The sequence below is a fragment of the Hibiscus syriacus genome, unplaced genomic scaffold, assembly GCF_006381635.1.
Source record: "Hibiscus syriacus cultivar Baekdansim isolate YM2019G1 unplaced genomic scaffold, ASM638163v2 tig00110328_pilon, whole genome shotgun sequence".
In the NCBI taxonomy this organism is placed as follows: Eukaryota; Viridiplantae; Streptophyta; class Magnoliopsida; order Malvales; family Malvaceae; genus Hibiscus; species Hibiscus syriacus.
In genome coordinates, this window is record NW_024062685.1 from 5088152 (window position 1) to 5094694 (window position 6543).

Genomic DNA, 6543 nt, shown 5'->3' on the forward strand with positions numbered 1-6543 from the left:
TTCAATGGCTTTTAATTTCGACCCCTAATTCATTTTTTATTTTAATTTAACCCTTATTATTATATGTATATATATATATATATATATAATTATATTTTATTTATTTATTATAGTTCTCTTTTTTTCATTTGTTTACGTTAAATTATTTTTTTCCTATTATATATATATATATTATTTTTTTTATCTATGTTTACTTATTTACTTTTTTTACTATATTTCCTAACGTTTATATATATATTCTTATTTCATTTTTTTATATTTTATGATTACTATTTTTTAGTTAATATTATATATATATATATTTCATTTATTATATTATTATTATATTTAATATTTATTATATTATACATACATTTTATATTTTTTATATATATATTTTTTATTTTATTTTATTTATTTATTTTCATTAATTTTTAGTTTCTTTGCTCTTATTATTATTTTTCTTTTAAAAAATACTTTATCTTTTTTATTCTTTTTGTATATATTTTATCTTCATTATTTTATTTTCAATTTCATTTTTTGTTTCATCCAATTATTTTATGTTTATTATTATTGGTTTCATTTATTTCCTTGATTTACTCTTTAGTTTTGTTACTTTCTTTTATTATTATTATTTTCTTTTAACATCTTATTTTTAAGGGTATTTTCGTAAACTCATTAAGGGTAAGTAATTCGGATCAAAATTTTACCTTGTAATTTAACTTGTAATTTTCTTAATAAAAGACAGCTGGAAATTACGTAGTACCGAAAGGGCGGTTCAAGGGTGTTAAGCCTTCCTTAACCGTAACCGACTCCCGAACCCGACACATCTTTAGAAAGACGTAGATCAGGTAAGAAATAGGGTATCCGATCAATCCATTTGTTTTAAATAAATGATCGGTGACGACTCTAATCTACATTTTTCAAATTGAAACCCAATTTCGAGACCCAACTGAAAGACGATTGCGACAATAAGATTATGCCAACTATAAATGACTAGTAAAACTAACACAGAGGGGTTGCATTTACACACTCAGTTTAGCAGTCGCCCCATAAGTTGCTTTATTTTCCAGGCGGCAACTCACCTGTTTACGAGGTTTGCACTTTGAAGCAGCAGTTATAACACTAAGTTGGACACAACATTTCACCCTCCAATTTTATAATACAAGTTGGAGACAACATTTCACCCTCCAATTTTATCACACTAAGTTGCATAACATTTCACACGCCAATTCTAATAACAAACCCAAGGCGTCCAAAGCGTCGAACCTTTCAACTATGTTTATTTGACTAATGCATAAAGTTCATTTATAGTGAAGCTGCTAATCGATGGAGTTGAACATATCCTGACAGCACTGCTCGATTCCTTTCTTTCACCTTTACCTGATATATGACCCTGCAAATACACCAGCATTAGATCTCCGTTCATTTGAATTAACAGAAAATGATATCAAACTTAAAATGTCTACCTCAAGTCTTCGATCCACATCTCAGTTTCAATGCTTCACAGGATACACGTGTAAAGGAACCGTGCAAAGATGCTTTTATAATGTCTGGGTCTCCCCTGCAAATACATTTGATGATAGCCCGTACGGCAAACCCAAGGGTGCACAATCCATGCAAAATCGGCCTCGAGAATCTAAGAACATGAGATAACTAAGAATAGTCAACATTGAAGCTTAGGATGTAAATGAGCTTGACACAATGAAGGAAAACAAAATTTTGCATTAAATGCAACCATACTTCAATAAAATAAGCAAACTAACCCTGCAGCCTTCCCAATCTTAGGGTCTGAATGCAGGGATTGTAGTCACCAGATAACCTGTACAACAACGCCTGCAAAGCAGAAGAGAAGTTCAAAACTTCTGGAGAAGCTAGCATCATAAAAATGCATCTCACAGTACAAGCCTTGAAGCAGAAGTTGAAGTAAGATCAAACTATTTTGAAAGCAACATAAAAATCTTAGGGATTAAATTATAATATTGTTGTTACATGCCTGAGATGGTTGGGTACAATCCTCAAATACCGCAAAGGTTGAGTTTTTGGGATTTTCATAGAAGTTTGATTGACCGGATAGTTCAAGTATGTAAAGGGCTTAGATGGATCTGAGAAGCCGCCAGCACCACGTAGGAAAACACTTGTCCTGAGGAATCATTTATACATTAACAACTGCAGCATGAAATTGTTAAATCATACAGTGGAGAAAGAGAACTTACCGGTTCAGGCTTATAGTTCACCGGACTCTTTTTCATAACTTTTGGTTTCAATCTCAAGCACAGAGGCTTTACCTGATATTTCAAGGGAAGAGGAAAAGCCAGCAAGACTACCCTTTCAAAACATGCAGATATCACTTCTCTTTGTATTTCATTTTTTTACAGTTTTTTGCCAAGATTAACAAAATTAGGAAGCAAGCAACATGTGATTTCTCTGTGCTTAGTATCCTTGCAAGTTAACTTTTAATACGGAAACGACGATAAAAGCAAAAGATTGAGACAGAACAGATTTATACTTCCATAAAACAACTTGATCTTTACATTAGTTCAGTTGACGTAATGAGTACAAACCTTTATCATGCAATCCTGCTACAGTTAATTTGTTGTGTATCTGCAAAAAAAGTTAATAATAAAAATAATTAACCCTGGTAGTATACAGCAATTTCAAAACAATTTTCACGAGAAGACTACTTTCACACCAAATGTCTAAAAGGTATGCATCATGAAGTTACGTGCACTGCTTGTAAACGAATCGAGATGAAGTTCTCAACCTAGGATAGTGGATATACGTGTTCTGAGAAACTTATTTTGGCATTGAACCAGATATAAAATTTTGAGTTAACCTCAGGCATATATAGACATATAACAGTTGGCAGAATTATATACTTACAGTGGCATTTGCAGGAAGTGGCTTATATCTATGTATTGTTGTCCATGCAACAGAAGACGTGCATCGAATCTGTTAAGAATAAAAGTAGAAAAGTCCAGGAGCTTATATTTTTAAGCTTTAAACACTGTTAAAATCTTTTTATCACTAGAAGAGAAAATGAGACAAGATTAATTTTGAGAAAGAAAGAGCAGGAATATGATATGTGCTAAAACTTACCTAAGCCAGGCATAGAAGTATTGTGGCTGAACTCCAAGAGAAAAAGTAAAAATGTTGGCAAAACCTGAGAAGCAGAAACTAGGAAAGGTATTATATTATATCCATAAGTAAACTTACAAGAAACAAGCGCCAATGGCTTGTTGCAAGCAGACTAAGACAACTCCACTGTCTCCCAAGTGATGATCAAAAAAGGGGTTTTTTTATACTCAATTCTGGGCAGATTAGGCACCCATTTCCAGTTCAAATCAGTTTTAAGTAATCCAAAAACACAATTCCTATTCATCCTTAATATAACAAGTTAAGCTAGGTTACAATAAGAAACAAGGCACATATTTGCAAATTAAGAATCATGGAGGAAAATCATCTTTATTCTTTAGTTTTCATCAATCTTAAATGATAGCTAACCTTGTAAACTGCTGTCCGTTTTCATGGTAAACATATTAAGTTCATCAGTATCAATCGCGTCGCGACCACATGCTCCAACACCCAAAGCATAAACAGCTACATCTCTGTGTACAAGGATACATATCAGATAAAAAAGAAGGTACCATATATCAAGTTTTGGGGGAGGAGCAACGCAGTACCTCTCAGTATAAGTAAATGTTTCCTGCAAATAAATTAGGGTAAAGGTCAGACAACAGAAATAAATCAAGAAGTAGGGATTCCATTGAAGAAAAAGAGATACCTCGCTGAACTTATGAGCAAGAACGAGCTCCGGATTGCAAGCAGAATTATGCGCCATGGGAGCTTCTCAAAGATGATTATTGATAGCTAAGGATTGGGTTGCAAGGGTCTCAGGTGATGATGGTGCAGGGTCAATGCAATTAAAGGGCTCAATGAATCTGATGTATATATTCTAGAGTTTGAATCTGGACAGCAAGCTGGTTGGTCGGTTGAGCGAGTAGTTTGGATGAAATAATAATTAATTGTTAGATTAAACAGGGAATAAACTATAAACATGAATGATTATTTATTATTTTCTTTTCAGGTCAAATTTTATATGCGGTTGTTTTTATTTTAATACTTTTTTTCTTATCATAAATCAATAAATGTTGGGTAAGTGGGAATATATATATATATATATATATATTAAAGTAAATTGTTGTAACCCCTAGACCCGGCCTATGCGTTTCGACTAAGTCTAGTGGATCACATTATGATTATTAAAGACATTTTTCGAACCGTTATTCCATCATTAAAATCACATTATAAATAACATGAAATTAAAACAAATTATACTATCAAAATCCAACTCGTAAATATAATACCAATAAATAATAATTTAATTTAAAACTTGTCTTCAAATTCAATATCACAATAAACCAAGCAGCATTATCAAAAGAGTTATCATTATAAAATCCGATATTTTAAAATAAGGTCCATGTCACCAAAATAAAGTCAACTTGCCAGATAAAACATTACAATTTGATTTACTTCAGAGATATGTTGATCCTCCAAGTGCTCGAACCAAGGTATCTAACCAACAGTATCTGAAAGGGGAAAACATTTTCAAAAGGTGAGCTAGGCTCAGTGTGTCCCAACATTTCCATAAAATCACAATAGGTACAAATCATAGTCCAGTAATCTCACAAATTCGTAAAAGAGTTTAACTTTTTGAAAATCATAGTTTAAACCTTTTCTGGTACCATCAGTAGTTCCCAAAAGTATTTTCCATATAGCTTACTTTATGCACATAGCAAAAAGAAAGCCGACTTAAGGATAGGCTATGAAGCTTGTATCCTTAAGCCCAAGTCAATAAGTCCATATAGCTTACCTAAGCACAGCAAAGGAAAGCCGACTAATGAAACATCTTGGGGCCCTCAAGAGTCACATTAAGCCCAGTTAGCTTGATCAGAGCTATTCCATCGTATTTCAATTCCAAAATTCAATTGCACTGTGACATAAATTCCATAAATCCAAAAACATGGTAATCATATACCATTTCAAAACAAAAATTAGATAGCAGCCATATTCCATAAATTGTCACATTAAATTGGTGCATCCATAAAACAATAGCCAATGAATTCGGTGTACCACATATTAAAACCAATAAAACAGTTCAATAATAAGTAGGGAACACACCTCGACAATAGGTTTAAATAGCAAATTTACTGATTGCTGGTTTCACCACGCTCTGCTACAATTTTCGAATAGGTGAATACTGGCACACGTGGTTTAACTGATCTAGAAGAGCTGGGTCGAGCTGTCAAACGATCCGGAGAGTCTCTTGTACCTTCAAACAATAATAATCTATCAGTCCCAAATCCTATTTAATTGTTCAAAGCTAGTCTTCTTAAGTATATAAGCATTTTTCGAGTTTGACTATCAATTTGGGGTATTTCGAGTCTGAATTTGGCCAAACGGATTGCGGAAACGGAATCAGGACGTCGAAAAATATAAAGTATGACTTTTCGGAAATTCAGATTCTTGGTCAAAGTCAAAGTCAACCACTTTGACCGTCGATTTGGAGACCTTTGGGTTTGAATTTGGCGAAACGGACTGCGGAAATGGATTTGGCTCGTCGAAAACTATCAGGATAGGTATACTCGGAAAAGATTTACGGTCGTTTAAGGGTCGGTCAAAGCCATTTTAAGTTTTAGTCAAATAAAGTCAACGGTCAACGGTCACGGTCAACGGTCGGGTCGGGTCAACGGTCGGGTCAACAGTCGGGTCGGGTCAACCCGGTTCAGACCGGTCAAACCGGTTCAGACCGGTCAAACCGGTTCGAACCGGTCAAAACCGGTTCAAAACTGGTCAAACCGGTTTTCCAGCAGCTCACTCTCCCTGCGGCGGCGCGTACGACGCATGAACAGTGCCACGGTGTCGGAAAATTCCCGGAAAAATTTCTAAAAATTATTTTGAGCGATTCCGAGATACTTACAACGACCGGTTCAAATTTTTGAACGGCGGAGAGCTCGTATTTCAACTCGGCCGAATCTTTGACTGCTCCACCTCCTCACGCGCCGCCGTCGACGGCGAACAAGGTTGACACCGGCGGACTCGAAACGACACAAGGAACACGATGGTGCAGGAGGTGTCGTAAACGGAACAACGATCGGCGGTGAATTTAAGTTTTTCCCGGCGATAGAGCTAAAAAAAACGACGATGCTTTGACTGAAAATTCCCGACGTTTGGCAGCGTTTCACTTCAATTAATTTGAAGGGTTTGTTCCTCGCTTGATGATGAACACAACGGTGGTTTCAATTTTTACGATTGGACGTCGAACGGCGTCGGAATCGGGCTTGGAAGTAAGGGTACGAGAGAAGGAAAATTGAGCAAATTCTCAATTGTGTTTTCTGATTTACAATCAGAAACCACGCTTAAATTATAAGCCTGCCGACACTCCTTAGAGGAATTCAGGGCTTGGTCCCTGAATTTCCTTCAACTTATAAAATGGACTATAACTTTTCATAAATTTTAGTTCAGTCATTAAATTTCACCAATTTTCACAATTAACGTCCAATT

The 6543-nt window shown here is 34.9% G+C and overlaps 1 pseudogene; it reads right to left on the reverse strand.

Annotated features, from left to right (window-relative positions):
* Positions 1-998: 998 nt before the first annotated feature.
* Positions 999-3972, reverse strand: LOC120118385 (annotated as a pseudogene).
* Positions 3973-6543: the final 2571 nt, after the last annotated feature.